The sequence below is a fragment of the Schistocerca piceifrons genome, chromosome 4, assembly GCF_021461385.2.
Source record: "Schistocerca piceifrons isolate TAMUIC-IGC-003096 chromosome 4, iqSchPice1.1, whole genome shotgun sequence".
Classification (NCBI taxonomy): Eukaryota; Metazoa; Arthropoda; class Insecta; order Orthoptera; family Acrididae; genus Schistocerca; species Schistocerca piceifrons.
In genome coordinates this window covers 285,483,305-285,504,923 of record NC_060141.1, presented here as the reverse complement: position 1 = coordinate 285,504,923, position 21,619 = coordinate 285,483,305, and positions in this window count along the sequence as shown.

Below are 21,619 nucleotides of genomic sequence, written 5' to 3'. Positions count from 1 at the left end.
CACCTCTGTCACTAACAAATAGTTACTTCTAATTAATTCAGAGGGATACACATCAGGTGTACTAACACACACATCAAAAAAAGTTTTGCATCAGCCTGGTTCCCAGAGTTCCAGAAGATAGACGTTGACTATGGATATTGTATCACAGACGTAGCCTCTTTGACTGTTCAGAGATATCACTAAACCAGCACAAAGATGTAAACAACCATGCATTAGCAGCGCCTATTAGACGGAGGGGGTCCGAGAGCCGATAAGTTCCAGTCATTCCAACAGCAAGGAGTACATGGTTCGTGTTGTTTGTAGTTCAACCATGCCTAGGCGGTCGACACTGCGGTTCGATCACGTGAACATTATTACTTTGTGCTAGGAAGGACTCTCAACAAGGGATATGTCCAGGCGTCTCCCGGTGAACCAAAGCGATATTGTTCGGACATGAATGAGATACAGGGAGACAAGAATTGTCGATGACATGCCTCGCTCAGGCTGCCCAAGGGCTACTACTGCTATGGATGACCGCTACCTATGGATTATAGCTCGGTGGAACCCTGACAGCAACGCCACCTTGTTGAATAATGCTTTTCGTGCAGCCACAGAACGTCGTGTTTCGACTCAAACTGTGCGCAATGGGCCGCATGATGCGCAACTTCACTCCCGACGTACACGGCGAGGTCCATCTTTGCAACCAGGACGCCATGCAGCACAGTAGAGATGGGCCCAACGATATGCCGAATGGACCGATCAGGATTGGCATCACGTTCTCTTCACCGATGAGTGTCGCGTACCTCCGACCGATAGTGCAACCATATCGGTAGCATATTGGCGAGGTACTCATCTTCACGGAGGGCAATTCGCTCTCCATCGTGCACATCTTGTGAATGACTTCCTTCAGGGTAACGACATCGCTCGACTACAGTGGTCAACATGTTCTCCAGACAAACCCCATCGAACATGCCTGGTATAGATTGAAAAGGGCTATTTGTGGACGATATGGCCCACCAACCACTCTGAGGGATCTACGCCGAACCGCCGTTGAGGAGTGCGACTATCTGGACCAACAGTGGTTTGATGATCTTTTGGGTAGTATGCCACGACTAATACAAGCATGCATCAATGCAAGAGGACATGCTACTGGGTATCAGAGGTACCGGTGTGTACAGCATTCTGCACCACTACCTCTGAAGGTCTAGCTGCATGGTGGTACAACATGCAATGTGTAGTTTTCATGAGCAATAAAAAGGGCGGAAATGATGTTTATGTTGGTCTCTATTCCAATTTTCGGTACAGGTCCGGAACTCTCGGAACTGAGGTGATGCATTTTTTTTTTATTTGTGTATTTATTTAAATCACGGCCGGTTTAGAGATTTTAATATCCCGTCTTCCGATGTACAAAATTATAGTATTTTGTTAACACATAATATGCGGTCGGGCCAGTCAGTGCAAGAGGTCTAATCATGTTGCGGGAGACTGCCCGGCCGGCCAGTGTGGCCGAGCGGTTCTAGGCGCTTCAGTCTGGAACCGTGAGACCCCTACGCTCGCAGGTTCGAATCTTGCCTCGGTCATGGATGTGTGTGATGTCCTTAGGTTAGTTAGGTTTAAGTAGTTCTAAGTTCTAGGTGACTGATGACCTCCGATGTTAAGTACCATAGTGCTCGGAGCCATTTGAACCATTTTTGAGACTGTCCGGCGATGGGCAGCCGCACGCTAGGAGCGCCCACCACTGCTGTATGGAGGGCCACGCTGTAGGTCCTACGTAACAAATCTTATGTAACAACAAATAGGTTTACTTCTTCTGTCACGTCTTGTACTAGCAAGCCACGTTCGTCGGCCCACCGGCTATTCCACAGCACAGGTTTCGTATTAACATAAGTAACCATTAAATGACAGGAACCCATGCTGTAATGCACAGCTGCTCTCTATTTCTCAGGAAGGACAATAATCAGCCACGTAAAAAACCATGGGCCACTAGAGGGATTAAAGGATCTTGTAAAAGGAAAAGAAAAATGCATATGTTTTCAACAACACGTAGAGACCCTGCAGTAGTTGCACACTACAAAAACTACGCAAAATTACTAAGAAATGTTATTGAACTGTAATACACATCATGTCAGAAATCAGTAATTACGACCACAGATTTACGGCTAGATGGACTGAATGCAGTGAAACGAGAGACAGGACAACAAGTCACAGTATAGGATAACGTCACTATTGAGGTGAATGGATGGGCTGGAAATGATTTGTCATAGCTAGCAAATATTTTTAATAATCGTTTCTGAAGTATAGTAGTAAGCATAGGGACAATCAGTTCAACATTAAATTCACAACAATATGTTGAAAACCTAAGTCTCATAAATTCAGTCATTTGAATGTATCACCAACTTCACCTCCTGAAATTAAGAAAATTATACATTGTCCCAAAAACAGAAGCTTATCTGATGTTGATGGTCATTCCAGTAGAGTACTAAAGATCTCTTCCCCTATAACAAGCCCAGTCTTATCTAAAATACGTAAAGCATCACTGTCTCAAGGCAGTTCTCCAAAGAAACTGAAGTATGCCGTTGTTAAACCCCTCTCTAAGAAAGGTGGTAAGAGACATGACACCGAGCGAGGTGGTGCAGCGGCTAGCACACTGGAATCGCATGCGGGAGGACGACGGTTCAATACCGCGTCCGGCCATTCTGATACAGGTTTTCCGTGATTTCCCTAAATCACTCCAGGCAACCGCCTGGATGGTTCCTTTGAAAGGGCACGGCCGACTTCGTTACCCGTCCTTCCCTAATCCTATGAGACCGATGACCTCGCTGTCTGGTCTCCTCCCCCAAAAACAACCCCCCAAGATATATGACAAAAACTGCCTGACCTGTTTCTTTGCTAACATCATTTTTAAAAATTTTTCTAGAGTAGTGTCTCACCTTTAGCAACAATTATATCCTCAACAAATCACAGTTAGTGTTTCAGAAGAGTTCTTCTACCAAGAATGCTAGTGACATGTTCACTCAGTAAATTTTACGTATATTAAATAATGGAACAGCGCCGGCTGGTATTTTCTGCGATCTATCTAAGGCAATTGGTTCTGTGAAGCAAAGTATTCTCCTACATAAATTGAAATTCTATGCGACTGATGGTATAGCCAACCCATGGATAATGTCATTTCTAAAATGAATGCAGAAAATTGTATTTAGTAACTCAACCAATACAGTCTGGGGACGTAACTCTGACTAGGGTGATGTTAAGTATGGCGTTCCCTAAGTCTCGATCTAAGGTCCACAATTGTTGCTTATATATGTAAACGATCTTTCGTCTAATAAATAACAAACACAATTAATTCTATTTGTAGATAACACTAGTATTGTACTCAAGTAAAAATGTCATTGACTGGTTTTCTCCGAAAGGTGTTACTTCCAATTTTAAAAAGACACGAGATATTGCGTTCTGCGCCTCTAGGCGTACTGCACCAGTGCTAAGTGTAACACAAGGTGGGGAAATAATAAGTGGGGTGGAAACTTCAAAATTTTTAGGAGTCCATACTGATGAGAACTTAAATTGGGAAAAACACATTTTAGAACTCCTAAAACAACTCAGTTCAGCCGAATTTGCACTTAAAACCATTGCAAATCTCTGGGAAGAGGTATATCAATCAGTCGACATATTTTGCATATTTCATTCACTAATGTCATACGAGGTAATGTTCTGGGATAAGTCATCTTTAAGAAAGAAAGTCTTCGTTCCACAAAAACGTGCTGCAAGTATAAATTGTAGTACGAAAATCTTGTAGACAGTATTTATTACTTCCAGATGCTTATTGTAAATAATCCACTACAGCTCAAGAGAAACAATGATATACATAGTTACAATACCAACAGGAAAAATGATGTTCATTACATCACATTAACGTCGTCTTCATCACAAAAATGGTTGTACAGTACTGTAGCTAAAATTTTTGATCTCATACCCAGTGATATAAAATGACTGACAGACAGTAAAGTAAAATATGAAACAAACTGAAAAAGTTTCTCCTTGAGAACTCCTTCCATTCAGTTGAAGAATTCTGTTATTGCAATACGTAAAAGGTGATCGGTAGGAATAAGTAACTCAAACTGATACTTAAATAAAAAGCTTTAGAAGTGTTCTCAAACTGATACTTAAATAAAAAGCCTTAGAAGTGTTCAGCTTGTATTCGTATTTACAAATTTATTTGTGATGTTAACGTAAAATGATTCGTTCCGCATAATTACGACGGGATGTGCAAACTAATCCGTGGAACAGGAAAATTAAGTTCATTTGAGAACTGCATGTAAATGAATATACTTTTCCACCAACGACCTGCCTTACGTAAGTCAATTGTGACCGCATTTTTATTGCATAAAAGTGCCTATTTTGTAGTAACTAATTTTCTATTGAGTACTACGACCACAGTGATTGCGTCAAAATATCCCTTGAGCATTGTAGCTCTGCCTAGGAAGTAAGGTATTACATTTCTCACTTATGACTCTTGTATGCATAACACGCTCACCCACAACTCCTCTACCAATATGCACAATTTTGCCATCATCTGCCCATTCCTCATGGTGCTGTATTGCGTAAATCGCTTGCTGTCAACGTTGCTTACTACACTCCTGGAAATAGAAAAAAGAACACATTGACACCGGTGTGTCAGACTCACCATACTTGCTCCGGACACTGCGAGAGGGCTGTACAAGCAATGATCACACGCACGGCACAGCGGACACACCAGGAACCGCGGTGTTGGCCGTCGAATGGCGCTAGTTGCGCAGCATTTGTGCACCGCCGCCGTCAGTGTCAGCCAGTTTGCCGTGGCATACGGAGCTCCATCGCAGTCTTTAACACTGGTAGCATGCCGCGACAGCGTGGACGTGAACCGTATGTGTAGTTGACGGACTTTTAGCGAGGGCGTATAGTGGGCATGCGGGAGGCCGGGTGGACGTACCGCCGAATTGCTCAACACGTGGGGCGTGAGGTCTCCACAGTACATCGATGTTGTCGCCGGTGGTCGGCGGAAGGTGCACGTGCCCGTCGACGTGGGACCGGACCGCAGCGACGCACGGATGCACGCCAAGACCGTAGGATCCTACGCATTGCCGTAGGGGACCGCACCGCCACTTCCCAGCAAATTAGGGACACTGTTGCTCCTGGGGTATCGGCGAGGACCATTCGCAACCGTCTCCATGAAGCTGGGCTACGGCCCCGCACACCGTTAGGCCGTCTTCCGCTCACGCCCCAACATCGTGCTGCCCGCCTCCAGTGGTGTCGCGACAGGCGTGAATGGAGGGACGAATGGAGACGTGTCGTCTTCAGCGATGAGAGTCGCTTCTGCCTTGGTGCCAATGATGGTCGTATGAGTGTTTGGCGCCGTGCAGGTGAGCGCCACAATCAGGACTGCATACGACCGAGGCACACAGGGCCAACACACGGCATCATGGTGTGGGGAGCTATCTCCTACACTGGCCGTACACCACTGGTGATCGTCGAGGGGACACTGAATAGTGCACGGTACATCCAAACCGTCATCGATCCCATCGTTCTACCATTCCTAGACCGGCAAGGGAACTTGCTGTTCCATCAGGACAATGCACGTCCGCATGTATCCCGTGCCACCCAACGTGCTCTAGAAGGTGTAAGTCAACTACCCTGGCCAGCAAGATCTCCGGATCTGTCCCCCATTGAGCATGTTTGGGACTGGATGAAGCGTCGTCTCACGCGGTCTGCACGTCCAGCACGAACGCTGGTCCAACTGAGGCGCCAGGTGGAAATGGCATGGCAAGCCGTTCCACAGGACTACATCCAGCATCTCTACGATCGTCTCCATGGGAGAATAGCAGCCTGCATTGCTGCGAAAGGTGGATATACACTGTACTAGTGCCGACATTGTGCATGCTCTGTTGCCTGTATCTATGTGCCTGTGGTTCTGTCAGTGTGATCATGTGATGTATCTGACCCCAGGAATGTGTAAATAAAGTTTCCCCTTCCTGGGACAATGAATTCACGGTCTTCTTATTTCAATTTCCAGGAGTGTATAAATGACACATTTGGCTAATGGCTAAGGGGTCTCCAAGTACGTACGTTCATGTGCCTTATCGAAAGCCTTCTGTATACTTTAGATGTCTATCACCTCTTGTCTACATCGGTCACAACAACACTTATCTTACACGATAGTTAGTAAATTGTTATGACGAAACAGAATACCATTCAAATCGTCAGGCAGGGGAAAAGCTACAGGGATCGTTGAGCAAGTAATGCAAACATTTTTTTTTCTCAAAGCAAGCTGATTTTATTCGTGATTTAAATACAACGTGTCATTCCGTAATTCTTAATCTATAAAGTACTATTTTCATCGTAATCTCTGTTCAACTCTATGGCCTTACGCCATTTGTAAGTAAGAGTCTGTGTCCCGTCTGCGTCTCAGACAAGTCAGGTGGTACGAGATCCGGTCTGCGGGACACATGAAGAAGAACAGTCCACAGAAGTTATGTGATCACGTCTCGGATGGGCAGAATAATGTGTGGCCTTGCGGCATCGTGGAGGGGAGGAGTGTGTCCCCCTTTTCTGTAGCCACACATGTGTTGTTTCTTCAGTTTCCTAAAAGTCTCACGACAGAACTCGGAGTTCATTGTTTGATCAGAAAGAAAACGCCGAACAGAATGATCCTTCAGAGTCCCAAAAGATAATTGTCATGACATTATTAGCTGATAGGACGGTTTTGAAGGCCTTCTTCGAAGGAGATTTGTGTGGTGCGACTCCATGGATTGCCATTTTGTCTCAGGCTCAAAATGGTGAATTCATGTTTCATTGTGTGTCACAATGTTTAACCAGAAATCGTCACCATCAGCATTGTAACGGGTAAGCAGTTCGGCACTATGTTCCTTCTTTTCCCATTATGCTTCGAGAAACACAACAAGCACAAGTCTTTTAGTACTCAACTGTTTGATAAGTGTGTCAGTCCTACAAACAGCAGCTGACAGAATTTAGTCGTGTTAATGCCTAAGATTGTGCCATATCTTCGAGGGCTATGTCACGTTATCTTTCAAATACAACGTGTGTCTGAAAAATTTGTTGAGTCGTCTCAGAAAATCAAGAAAACGGTAGTTACAAACACAGTACCTTCACTGGACTTCAGAGTAATCATCATAAGCCGCAGGATACTTCCGACACTGATTGTAGCGTTGTTGGAAAACGTTAACAAACGCTTCTTGGGGAATCACTCGAAGCACCTGGCCACGCATTGTAGTATACATGTAGTTAAGACCTGGTGCCACCAATACGATCCGAATACCAAGCGATAGTCGGAGGCATGGTATTCATCGTCTTCCCCGATTCCCAAGAAATATCAGCTGACAAATACAAGATTGCGGCGACATTGATCGCCGTTTTCAACAGCAAGGTCTTGATCTGTCATGATGTTCTACTCAAGGGAAGTGAGGAAGGCGTCGCTTGGTCTCCGGATCGTATTTATACCACCAAGCTTCATTTCCTGTAATGATGCGGGTATCCAACATAGCGTGGTCGTCGTGTTTCGAGCGGTTCCACAAGAAGCGTTTGCTGACAGTTTCCAATAGCTTTACAACCAAAGTCAGGAGTGTGTTGTAGCTAATGGTGATTACTCTGAAGTCCAGTTTGTAATTGTTGTTCCCTCCATTTTTTGAGACCATTCACCGAACATTCCAGACGAACCTTGTAGACAAAGTTAGGAAGCTTGTTGCCCAGGGTGTTTTGATATATCTCGATGTAGATGGTGTTCAGTTTCCGATCACCCATTGAGAACGGGCTGCCAAGACACAAGCACACCAAAATTCGTCGGCCACTACTATGGATGAACTGTGACGTAGAGTTCAAGCAACACAGAATGATGTACACTTTTGTGTCATTAGAGCTCATTCTGAAGTGGAGTTCAACCTGGTTTGAGCTGTTGCTACAGCCAGAACTGAAAGCTCGATGTACTAGCTTCCGCACCACATATACCCGTACATCACGTGTTGTTCCTACTATACTCTGAACCCACAATAAGTACAGTTACAATATTTGCTATCCTCCCTGGCGCTGCAGATTTATTGTTGAGCAGTGTATGGCTCCTCTGCGGAAGTTCGCTCAGCTCTGGACCGTGCGCTGACTCCTTGCGGCCGCCTGCCCACTGCCTTTTGTCTCCTGGAACCGCCCCCTAATCCTATCCAGTGTAATGGTCCCTCTTCCGTGACCAGATGCATTCTGCAGAAGCGCTCTGCCGTGTTCTGACAATAGTCGTTCCAAGAGTAGGTGGTGGTAGCTGTCGGCCGTGCAAGAGCTTTTAAGGTGTCCAATGTAGCCAGTGCACTCCGGCCATCTCAACGCGGCTGTAGCGCTCTCACGCCATCATACTTGAGTCAACAATCTTTCAATTGATGGTGTGTCACATATGTAGTGCAGTACTTTAACAGAGTAACATGTGTTTGTGTAGTTCCAAATGAATAGGGAAAGAAATCAACTGAAAAGATACATTCACTGCTGCCTTCTCCAGTGTCTAATGCCTTAACTCCATAAGAAAACCAGGAAGTATTTTATAAAAACGCAGCACACTGGAATTATATCTACCGATATGGAGCTTCACGTGACCATTTCTTATTCTCCTTCCGTTAATATGAAAGTAATGAAGATTTCTTCCAAGTATAGGGTTCAAATCGAATACATTAGTGTTACCACTACAATTTTTTTTCCTGTCATGTTAACGAGTCAGTCAACGAACTATTTACATTCACGAATGATCAGAAGAAGACCTCTGACGGGTTGTAATACGCAATGGTCACAATTAATGTTTTATTTGCCATTTCTGCTGACTAGTGTTGTTTTGTAGAAGAATTCTGCGTTTTATTTCTTTTTCAACACTGTACCGTGGATTAATAAAGGCCAGATAATATCTACGGACTGTTCCTGACCATAGCTGTCTCTTCACACCCTCTAGAGGTTTGACATCTTGGTCCGCTTTACCTTGTGCTACAGGAACCACATTTAATGTTAATATGTAAATTGCACGTTGGGAAAGTTCCTATTTTTGACTCAGCCAATGTGGTGGGCAATGAGCCCATCTTCATCATTCTCATATGGTGTTATTGAAGTGTTTGATTGGCTGTTAAAGATAGCCCCAGGAATTTTTCTGTCCCACAAGCGGACATTCGTGTAGTTATCCCTTTCCTCGAACTAAAAACGTATCAATATCAACGGAGAAAATTCTAGAGATTGGAGTTATCCCTAGGGGTAAAAGTGTGTCAACTGAATACTTGAGATTGACGTCGTTAGTCTCAGCTGACATAGTAGCCATTTCCAAGAAGTAAGGACTTTTTGCCAGCAATAGATAAAAAATTTAACACGATGTGGTACACACACTTCTTGATCACATCAGCACACACTACAGCTACAGCTTCCGCATATCTATGCATCTACCTATGTCTAAAAATAGGGACAGCAGCAAATAACCGCTTTTGATATGGTAGACTTCTTCGGCGTAGTATACGGTATATTTTCCAGGTTAGGCTGCCGAACTTGACAAATACTATCAAGCTAGATATATTTTCTTTATTTCAGCGGTCTGTCTTGCCGCTATCAAACAAACCGACAACATGAAATACTTTTAAAATTCTCCAAATTTCTGACAGTACACTCCCAGTACGTCGAAGGAAAGCATTTACAACCTACTACTTGTGCCTCCATCGAAGGTTCAATAAAGTTCTCACAATAAGTCCTTCACCTCCCTTTGCGGTAAATACACCACTTTGAAGGCACAGAAAGTGTTTCGCGAAGTCTTTGAAAGTAGTTGCTGTGACAAAAGAGTCTTCCATCCGTCATCATCTCTTCTTCCTTTCCCCCATTCTAAACAAGAGCCAAAAGAGAGGTCTGTAGAACAGATTATAAGACACCGGACGGTGAATTGAAGGCGCTCAGATGGTAAAGGCTAGCGTATAGTAAGTTTTTGGATAAAATATATTGCAACGGGTTAATGCAATATTGGTTCCTTACTCAATCGACGTATGATGTCGTTAATGCTCTTTCTCCTAACAATGAGCGATAGCGACGGCTTAAATTAATTCCCTAAAAGTAATTAAACTTTGAATAGGAAATTCTAATTAATTATCTGCGCACTAGAAAAGTGGGAGGCTCACATTCATCTTCCGCTTATTAGCACTTAATCGATCAAAACAGCAAGAATAATCTCGTGGTTTGAATAACTGCGAGATCGAAGTACACAGTCCAAAGGAAAAGAGGGGGAGTAAATGTAACGCCCCCAGGGAAGCCATTTACCAATGCCGGTAATGTATTAAATGGTGTTCATACGACAGTAGTAAATGCCGTTTGTTGTAAGAGCAAAAACTTAGGAATTTCTTTTTCTTTCTGCGAGAACTAAGCTAGGCTTGGTGGCCATTTTTAAGTAAAAACCATTGTTCTAGCTGAGAAAACGTCTTACAACATTAAGAATCAAGAATGAAATCGTAATGTTGATTTCTTGCACTGACAGAAAGGGTAGAACCTTACCTACCGCATCTCATACTTTAAAATGTAAAAGTTGTCGTACATATTCATTTCTTTTAATCGTAGACTAATGCTCAAAGAAACATTCATAGATTGATACAGTGAATTCTGCAGTATTCTAAAACAACCACTGTGTTTAGTGTAATGTACTAATGAAAATCGATGTTAACGATGCACATCTTGTTATGGGTTCTGTGTTTAAATTTAAGATCACAGGCAAAGACGGTTTGCTAATTGCTGAGCAGCACTACCTCAAGATACTTAGTTTCACTAAACTACATGTAGCGTAATGTATATGCACGTGTACAATAAACGTAATTAACATTTAGTTGTACAAAACAATTTTGCCATTAAAAAACCAGCAGAACCTTTTATGAAAACCACTTGGAAAACTTAAGCTCGTTAACGTCCTACAAAAGAAGACAATTCGGTGTCGATAATGTAGATAGGACTCCACGTAAGTTGGTGTTCGAAGAGGCACATACCCGTGGATGTGCATCTGTTGACGGTATCAGTGCCACCGATGTATTTATTAAACGGTAAAATATTTGTTCTGTAAGTACGGTTTTTCGAATAACATCTTTATAAAGCACTACGTTACGTTCATGGAAATTCGATTTACATTAAATTTCGATATAGTGATGCAGCCCGTAACTGAGAAAGGCATTCAGGTAATTTTAAATCGTGTGAAAACAGAGCGATTTCCTGAACCACTTATCAAATATTTCAAGCCTGCTGTCTTATTTCGTGCTCTGTGAATCTACGTAGATGACTGACCACACCTTATGATGATGAATTCATTTTGTGTCATAGTTAAGCCATAAGTGTCACTGACTGTGGAATCGCAGCTACTTTCGAGGATTTCATTTAACTGAAGCCAACATAATTATTTTGAAACAATGAAAGCTGACCGAATCTAATCAACTATGGCTGTTATTTCCTGTTTGCATCCATAGATAAACTGTTGAAAAGCGTCCACGTTCAATATTGTTAGTAAAAGTGAGAAAAGTGAAATCATAATTATAACCCAAATCTATTTTATCTTTTTTCCTTTTTTTTATCTTATGGGACTTAACTGCTAAGGTCATCAGTCCCTAAGCTTACACACTACTTAAGCTAAATCATCCTAAGGACAAGCACACACACCCATGCCCGAGGGAGGACTCGAACCTACGCCTCCGCAGTCCATGACTGCAGCGCCTCAGACCGCTCGACTAATCCCGCGCGGCCCAAATCTATTGGAGACATCTTTTTCTACACGTGAAAAAATGACGTGCGTATCAGTATTACAACATTTTAATAGAAACAATGTATGTGAGACGTGCCGAGATTGTCGACACAGCTGCAGTGTCCCAGATGACTTAGTGTGAAACCCTATTGGCTAGTAAGGCAGGAGATCCCGGGTTAGAAAGCCAGTGCCACATACATTTTCACTCGATGCCGCTGATTCCGCGAATGTCTTTATGAAACTGACGTCAGTAATCCCTTCCCTTTCTTTTCCCTCCCCCCTTCCCTCCCCCCCCTCCCCCTTCAATTTTCATATCATATATCACAGCTGCATTTTCCGGGTGATGTCTGGTTTTTCGGACATGTTCGAAAGAACAGACACCACCCACTCATATAACAGAGGAAATGAAAACGTTAAGGTTTTGGCAGAGTCAGCAAAGAATTAGGAAGAGCAATTGAATGGAATGAAAAGTGTCTTGAAAGGATGTTATAAGATGAACATCATCAAAACTAAACCAAAGTAGGTCGAATTAAACGGGCACTGCTAAGGGTGTCAGATTAGAAATTGAGGAACTAGAAATAGTACATGAGTTTTGCTATTTGGAAAGGAAGATAGCTAAGGATGGGCGAAGTATATAGAATGCAGACTTGATATAGCAAGGAAATCATTTTTAGAAAAGAGTAACTTTTTAACAATGAATTCAAATTTAAGCTTACTTTTCCGAAGATATTTGTCTGAAGTGTTGCCTTTCTCGAAAGCGAAACGTGGACAATAAGCAGCTCTAACAATACGAAAAAAGAAAATTTGGAAATTTGGTGCTACAGAAAAATGCTGAAGAGCAAATGGGTAGATCGAGTAACTAATGACGAGGTACACACGACGTGACTACAACAAGGGATCAGTTGATAAGACACGTTCTGAGACAACAAAGAGCGGTCAGTTGGTATTGGAGGGATATGGGAGGGGTAAAAATGCGGAGTGAGATCAATGAATACAGTTATCTGGTTCAAATGGGTGTAGGTTGCAGTAGTTACTCGGAGATTTTGCTAGACAGCCTAGTATCGAGAGTTGCATCAAACCACTCTCTTGTCTGAAGACAAGGATAAAAAGTTTCTTCTGAAATAATTCTTGTTCACGTGTAGAAATGAGACATTTCCTTACTTAATACGTTGATTCTTAATACGTTGATTCAGGCAGATTTGATGTGGGCACTGTGTAACGTGTGCGCGGCTGGCATGCGTCAGATGACACTGGGAACACAGTAAGATGCCGGGCTGACAGAAGTAGGCTGCGCTGGGATCGGTCATTACACTCGCTGGTTTGTCAGTAATGTGTTGACCGGTGCGAATAATGCCTGCAGCGTGTCAGAAACTTTGGGTGGTGGAAATAATGTACGAGTGACGACACCTCTGAACGTTATGGGGGTCCAGCTCTGTAGAGGTGTAATTCTCCAACTTCAGTACCAGATGCTACCCCGCGCGCATGTTTTTATGTGACGGGAGAACCAGACACGACTAACGGCACCTGAGTTTGGCATCTACGGGGCAGTGCAGGCCACGGTGAGCAGGGACATTGTCGCCAACAGTTAAGCGACAGCTTTGAATCTCAGTGATTGGCGGACACTGAGGCTATGAGAACCACCACCTCTGTAGGAGAGGAACAGGAAAACTTTTGTTCTACAGTAAATGTCTGAAGATGGCCTAATAGGCCGAAAACCGGTTAACTATAAAGGTAATATTGTAGGATAAAAGCAAACTACTGCTTTTCATTTATTATAATGTTGTTCTACCAAGAACCGACGGAAGATTCTGTTAATATGAACAGGAAAACATTTGCTTTCGTGCGGCAGCCCTAAACTAGGTGAGGTAGTCGTTGTTCTGAGACATGGAACCTGCACCTGCCGTGGCTTAACTGCGTAAAATTATACTCGTTAAATAAACCTAAATTCATTTAAAACTGTCAAATATTTTATAATTAAAATGAACTTTAAAAACTAATATTTCAACGATGGCTTGTGCAATTTACATAAACTAAGTGCATACTGGTATGGCGTCACAGAATTATGGTGGATTTTTTAAAGGGATCATGTATTTTTAATTATGGATCAAAATATGCATTTTTTACATAAAAACCTAAGTTTTTGTTAAAATAACTAACAAAGCAACGAAAGTAGCGGCCGGATTGCAAAGCACACTTACAACGTTTGGATCATGGATTTCCTTCAAACTTTGCACACTTTTAGCTGTCGATTTGGACAACATAATGTGCGAGTAGCAAGGCGTACCACTTTGGCGACTTCGAAAAAATCGCTGAAGAAGTTTTGCCCGTGCATGACGTGACGGTGCGTTGCGACCCAGAGCCTGAGCTGGCAACGGTCGTGTGGTAATCGTTCAATCTCCGCTATCTGTTGATCACTGAATCGAGTTCCTCTGATTTTTTAACTTACATTTCTTTTAGCACTAGTCATATGCATTACATTTGAAAGGTAGTGTAAAGAAAACACAATCGTATTTACACGAACGGTTATTGAATTTGCTTTGTTATTTGGCTGTTTGTTAATTTTTGATATTTCAATTAACATTTTATTACTTTTGTTTCTATAGGGAAATGAAAAACTTCATCTCTTCAAACGTGTTCATATTTTCTCGACAACAAACGATAAATTGCTTCTGATGAAGATGTTATTAAAATACATTCAGTCGTACATCGTCAATTTTCAGCATTGACATTTACGAAAACGTTGCGTTGCACATGACTTCCATCCAAACTGTCGGAAGAAAGAAATTTTTCGAAATGTCATCGAGCTTTTTCTTTCTTAGACACTCCGAAGATGCCTTGTTTTTTCGTGTTTATAAGAGAAATCTGATCCTGCAGTTTGTAATGCTGAAAGCACATCCGACGATTAATCGTACATTACCCCGTATTCTGGCCCTTTATGTCTCATTGTATTATTGGATAAGGTAATTTACACCTTTATTTATCGATGTTCGACTTCGGCTTTCCAAACGTGTCCCTCGTCGTTCAAGGTTGTGTCTCCGTACAGGTACAAAGCAGTTCTCGGTGCCTTACCCGTCCGCAAGTGTAAAGGATCTCGAAAATCACGACAGGCACACATTTCCAGGAAAACTTAAGTGTTTGGTCGTCTACGTCTCGTTATTAATAAGTACACTGATGAGGCACTAAATGATTACCACGTGTTTAATAGCTTTTTTGTCGGTTTGTGGAACGAAATACATCACTCATTCTGCACATGAGGAACCCAACAGTTTCTTGAGAGGTCTGTGGAGGTATGTGGCATTAGATGTCTACGCACAGGTCAAGTAATTTGCATAAACGCCCGGTGAAAGCGCCCGATAGTGACCAAATGGGTTCCACAGGATTAACGTGATGCGAATTTGATCACCAGGACATCAGCGTGAGTTCACTATAATGCTCCTCAAACCACCGTAGGAGGGTTCTGGGTCCGAGACAAGAAAATTATGCTGCTGAAAGATGACATCTCCGTCGGGGAAGACATAAAGCATGAAGGGATGCAGGTGGTTCGCAGTTGTCAGCGGGTCTGGGACTACTAAAGAGGTCCCATGCAACGTCAGGGGAATGACTCCCATAGCACAATACTGCTCCCACCAATCTGCATACTTGGCGCGTTGCATGATTCGAGCCGCAGTTAACTACAGTGACGGCGTTTGTGAAGACAACCAGTGAAGCAAAAATGTGATTCACCCGAAGAGCCAACACGTTCCCACTGACCGACGGTCGTATCCTGATGGTCCTGTGCCCACTGCAATTGTAATTGACGATGTCGTTGGGTCAACACGTAAACATGTGCCGTAGTCGGTGTGCTCAGGAACAGTAGCGCGTGCACCAGCATTGTACTCTTTCTGCAGAGATGCCACGGATCACCATCTCTCCTACTTTACAGAGCAGAAGACCGTGTTCAGTGAATAGTCGTGGACGTTCAACCATTTATCGTCTACTGGTAGTTTCACTGTCCTTCTACCTCTCTCCGTAGATACTCACGGCAATAGCATGCCAACATGCCAACATTTGACCAGCTTCACTGTTTTCTCGATATTTCATAGGCTCTGCGTAATAATAATATGCACTTTGTCAACGTCACTTACATCAATGGATTTCCCATTTGCAGCGCGCACCATCTCTGGGGTGATCCCCGTCCGAGTCAGCTCCACTTTAATACTTATGTAACCATGTCACGTTCCCACAACACCAACAGGCGGCATCCAACGCCGCGGTGTTCAATGTTCATAATGTTCTAGCTAATCAGTGTGTAACATTTGTTGTGATAATGTGTTTCTTCATTGTATCACTTTCAAAGCTGGCCGCGGTGGTCTCGCGGTTCTAGGCGCTCAGTCCGGAGCCGCGCGACTGCTACGGTCGCAGGTTCGAATCCTGCCTCGGGCATGAATGTGTGTGATGTCCTTAGGTTAGTTAGGTTTAAGTAGTTCTAAGTTCTCGGGGACTGATGACCACAGATGTTAAGTCCCATAGTGCTCAGAGCCATTCAAATAATATATATACGAAATAACATGACTAATGTTGATAAAGATATAAATTAAAAAGAAATCAGTGATACTGGCTTCAGCGATCAACAGGTTACGGAACTTTAAGGTTAACCACACAATCGCCGTTAGCTCAGCCACAAGATCCCAACGGACTGGTACTCCCCTGACGCGCAAACTCTCCCTTGTGATTTCCTCGAAATAGCCTAAGTAATTGGCTTGACCACTTGCATATTATCTAGTCATAATGGACAATTAAAAGTGTACAAAGTTTGAAGAAAATCCGTGATCCGAAAGTAATGGCCTGCCCTTGTTAGTCATGTGTGAATAAATGTATTTATTAACAACAAAACAGCATAAATTAGCGCTTGCGCTAACGAAGTAACAGTTGTTAGACAAACTAATTATCTTAACAGAAAACCAAGGACCGCGGTGAAACGCTGAGTAAATTTGCATACTTAGCGATGTTTCATTCATATGAATAGTGTAAAATTAAAAGTAATAAGTTATAATTACGTACTGGATGACAAACGTGTGTTAGTTTGACCAGCGATAATGCGAATGCTTAACTAACCGGCAGCCACTTTGATCAGTCATTTGTCATTCGGTAGTCTCCGATGAAGCTTCGCCTATGTGAACTTGAGCAGCAAAGTGCAACTGATTGACGAGGAGGTCACGTTTCGGTAGTGTCTGCAATATTTATACGTACCAACGCGGGCACGTACGTTTTATGGGAGTTGTCGGCTGCCGATACTTACAAATATTTTAGCGAGTTCAGGTACTGTGTGAACTCCAATTAATTCTCCATAGGTTAACGGGACAGAACTCTGAAGTATTTCCGCGTTTATTTTGAGAGTGATTTCAACTTGTGGTTTTATTCTTTAGCAGACATAGAACTTTAATTTTAAAACATACCTCAAATGGAATTTGAACTATTACCGAAATATTACCGGGATTTACGCGTTCATTTATGTGAGGCACTGTTTTGGTTTTCTGAAGCTTTTGCAGAGCCGTTACTTTTATTCAGTGTTAAAAATCAGTAATAAACTCAGTTTCTTTTATATCAGGAGTAGGTTACTGTGAGTTTTGAACATGAATTATTTTCTTCGCATAATCCTGGCCACATATTTTAATTACTGAAAATTTGGGACTTGTTTTAAAGGTTATTGCTATAAATGCGTTTGGTTGCACACTAGACTGTATCGTAGCCAAATCGTAAAAACTCAGGATCAGTGCTTCTATCTATTGACATTTATAATTCATGCAGTCACATGTGGGGGCTCAAGAGTAAAACAAATTTTCGTAACTTTTATTTACTTAATAACCAAGTACCATCGCAACATCTCGACGGGCGATTTGATATGACCGTGTCGTTACAGTCGCCACGAAACGGGCCAACATAAAGCTGTTCGCCTGAACCAGTCTCTTAGTTTCTTTCCAGATACGGACTATGGTCTTTTAACAAACTGCCACCGCGTGTTCAGTGTTACAAGGTATCGATTTACAGTTCCTTCTCTCTGTTACCGTACCAATCACTTAGTCTTCTGTAAATATGGAGTATGGTTTTTTTAATTAGTTAATGTATTAGCGTTCAATGTTATTTGATCCTGATTAAATGTCGCTTCTCCTCTCTTCCGGGAAATCTAAATATAATGGTTACTGTGCTTTACGAAACTATCTTATTTGTTTATTCAGCCTCTTCAGATTAGAGTCTTCATACTATCTCTAACGAAAGTCCGGGATTTCACACATAATGCATTTTTTGCATCATTGTTCCTTTAGAAATGCCAGTAACTTTAATGTGATAAAAAGAAATAAATCTGTTTCAATAGAATCACAAATGAGCTGAACGTATTATATGACCTTGTGAAAAATAGTACTGTAGAAGAAGTAATTACTCCAGTACTAATGGTATTATAATTACATGAACTGTAAAGTCGTGAGAACTGTGTGTGGAAATCACTGCCAGAGCCATTGCATGATGATACCATTTCAGCTTTATCTTTGTTCCATGATCAATATATTAGCCCACGTTTAAGCGTTGTTTTTCTTGTAGTCTACATTTTTGTTGAACATTTACATTACGGCAACATTGTTGGGATGCATAAAATTTGTTGTTTACGTCTCAAATCAGGAGACTTAAATACTGAGTGATAAAGGCAAGTGCAGAATGTCTGCGGTATAATAAATCCTCTTTGTAAGAGCCGAATATTTATTACATTAAGAGAACGGGTTTAACATCATCTTGTAAAAGCTGTGTCATTTTCTTTTTCTTTCATTATTTTTAAAAAAGATATCATCAGGTTTTAAAAACCCCATATCACAAAATGTGTGGGTAATACAAAGATTGGAGGGCGAATATTAATTATAACTCACAGACAGTAGTATAAGGAATATTAAAGGAACTCTCTAGTCACATTCAGTTTTTCCAAAAATGAAGTATACCGAAGCGAGGACATCCTCTCTTGTAACTTAACCTTGTCTTTTACGTGTTATAACCTCTGTAAAATATCTGATGTATAGAATAATAATTGTCATATTAACAATCAATAGTGTCTGCATTTATTATTTATCGCTCTGTATTATTTATTTGACGAGCAGCTATTTTCAGATGTACTTGTCATGAACTGTGTAAAAATTGTTCGAAAACAGAACAACCGATTGCTTATCGTGTCTCGCCGTTTGAATACTGTGTTATTAACAATCAGACCATACAGATGTGAGTCTAGTAAATCCGGTTTGAAATTCATTACCACTGTTTATGTGAAGGTAATATAGTATTATCACTCTCAATAAGCTTTCGAATAATAATCATGTGCAGTAGCCATCAGGGCCTGATACATTAAAAGAGCTTAATGCGCGATAGCCTAAAGATATAATGAAGGTGTTTCAGCATAACAAAAATCTGATTGCTTTTTTATGTTTGTTATAGTATTAAATCAATCACATCGTGCCATCACATTAGTGGCGAGTCTTTCCGGAGACAAACATTTACACATGCACTGCATACTTCTTGCATTATTTAAATATTTCTTTTACTTTTCATCTGCCAAGAAGGAAAGATCCGTTAATGGTCTCACAAATGGCGATATTTCACTGTCACTGCACTATTGGTATAAAAAATGTCTACAATCAAAAAAATTCGGTGTAGTCGGAGTATTTTATGATGTGCGCCATTTAAGTAAGGGCCGTCCAATACTCTGTTTCTAATTATTAGGAATTTGGGATACATAATTACAGGTTTCTTTCCTATTTACCCAAAACATTGGTATACAAAAACAAAACTGTAGCGAAAAGTAATTTTATTGGTTTCACTGAAAACATTAGTAGCTGTTTGTAGGTTCTTGTCCGTTTATTTACTGTTTACTCAACGGGAAACCATTCACAACTAACACTCGTGCATTTCAGTAACTACATTTTTCAATGGAAATATCATACCTTTTATAGAAATCGTGTTTTAATGTTCGTTCTCTCATCAGACCTGCCGTGTTTCTTAAATTTTTTTTAAAATTTATGGTTTCGGTTCCTCTTCTCAATCGTCTTGCTTCTCTTGAATGGACATAGAGTGACTACAAAAGATCTCCCATCGTGAAACTGCTTCCATTTAGAGAATGGCAATCCCTTCATGGACTTGTTCGAGGTTAACTCTACGAGAGAATTCTTGTTTCACCTTAATATTCGACTTCAGCAGGTCTAGAGAAAGTAATGGAGCGTACTCGTTTCAGAACCACTCCCCTCTTTTCACTGCAACTAGTAATTAAAAAAAAGTTCATCATAAGAAATACTGTGAGTTCTGGTAGATGAAACATCAGTTTGAGCGGAGTAGCCCAAATGATATAAGATCTTACTATGTCCAAAAAGGCCAAAAGGGTGAAAATAGTAGATAGAACATATGTAAGTCTAATGCTGAGTGAAAGTATTCCAGAAACCAGTCAATAAAGAACGTGTCTACTGTGAAAGAACTGTCTGATTTCCCGCTGGAGTTACATCTAATGACTTGTTGATAGATTTGTAACACAAGTAAGTCAGCATGTGTCACTTAGAAACCTATTGGTATAAGAAATTAAAATTAAATTTGAGAATCTGGAATTCGTTTCCTATAATGTCCAAAATCCGCGATAACGAAGAACAAACATTAGGTTCCTCCTCACTGAAAGAGTAATTAGGAGCCTAGAATATATGTGACAATAACCAGACGACATGTCTCACATTTCATATTTTCAAAATTCTTGCTATAAGAATGTGCAAAATAACAACAGGAATAACTGAAGTACTAAATGATATTCAGTTCCGCTTGTGAAAAATTAAGATACCAGAGATATTTTTACAAATTAGTGCTTTGTAATAGAACAAACAGCAAATCGAGACACCCTGCTTACATTGCATTCGGCAGTACTAGAGCAGGAAACAGAAGATTTTGTTCAACAGGATGAAATTCTTGGTTGCTGCTTACCACGTATATGAAACAACTTGTATGTCAGTAAACAAGACAAGATGTGAAGATAAATAAAATTTGAGGAAACGTTCTTGGGAAATAAGAACCAATAGCCCATTTACATCTCTGCATCACATAGCGTTTCTGGTTGAAAATATCTAAGACTCAGAAGAAGAGTTGATTGACTTCGATAGCCCATTTAGAGCTAAAATTTATTGAGGATGAGCGCAATAAAGTAGGAGTTCATGAATAATAAATTAAAATATCATAATAACTTGAGAAATATCATCACAGTATTAGTCATTGTAGAAGCACTGACTGACTTTATTTTATTTCGAGTCATCAGTCTTCTGACTGTCTTGATGCGGCCCGCCATGAATTGCCCTCCTGCTCCAACCTATTCGTCTAAGAGTAGCTCTTGTAGCCTATGCCGACAATTATTTGCTGGATGTATTTCTGTCTTTGTCTTCCTCTGCAGTTTTTGCCCTCAAGTACCATGGAAGTTATTCCCTGATGTCTTAACAGATGTCCTATCATCCTGGTCCATCTCCTTGTCAGTGTTTTCCACATATACCTATTCTTCCCGATTCTGTGCAGAACCTCTATCAGTCAACCCAGTTTTAAATATTCGTCTGTAGCGCGACATCTCAAAAGCTTCGATTCTCTTCTGATCCAGTTTCGCCATAATCCATGTTTCACTATCTTACAGTACTACTCCAGACGTACATTCTAGTTAAGGCCTATGTTTGATATTAGTAGACTTCTCTTGGCCAGAAATGGCCTTTCTCCCAGTGCTAGACTACTTTTGAGATCCTCCTTACTCCGTCCGTCATGGTTATTTTGGTGCCTACGTAGTAGAATACCTTAACTTCATCTACCTCGTGACCATCAATCCTGATGTTAAGTTTATCGCTGTTCTCGTGTCTG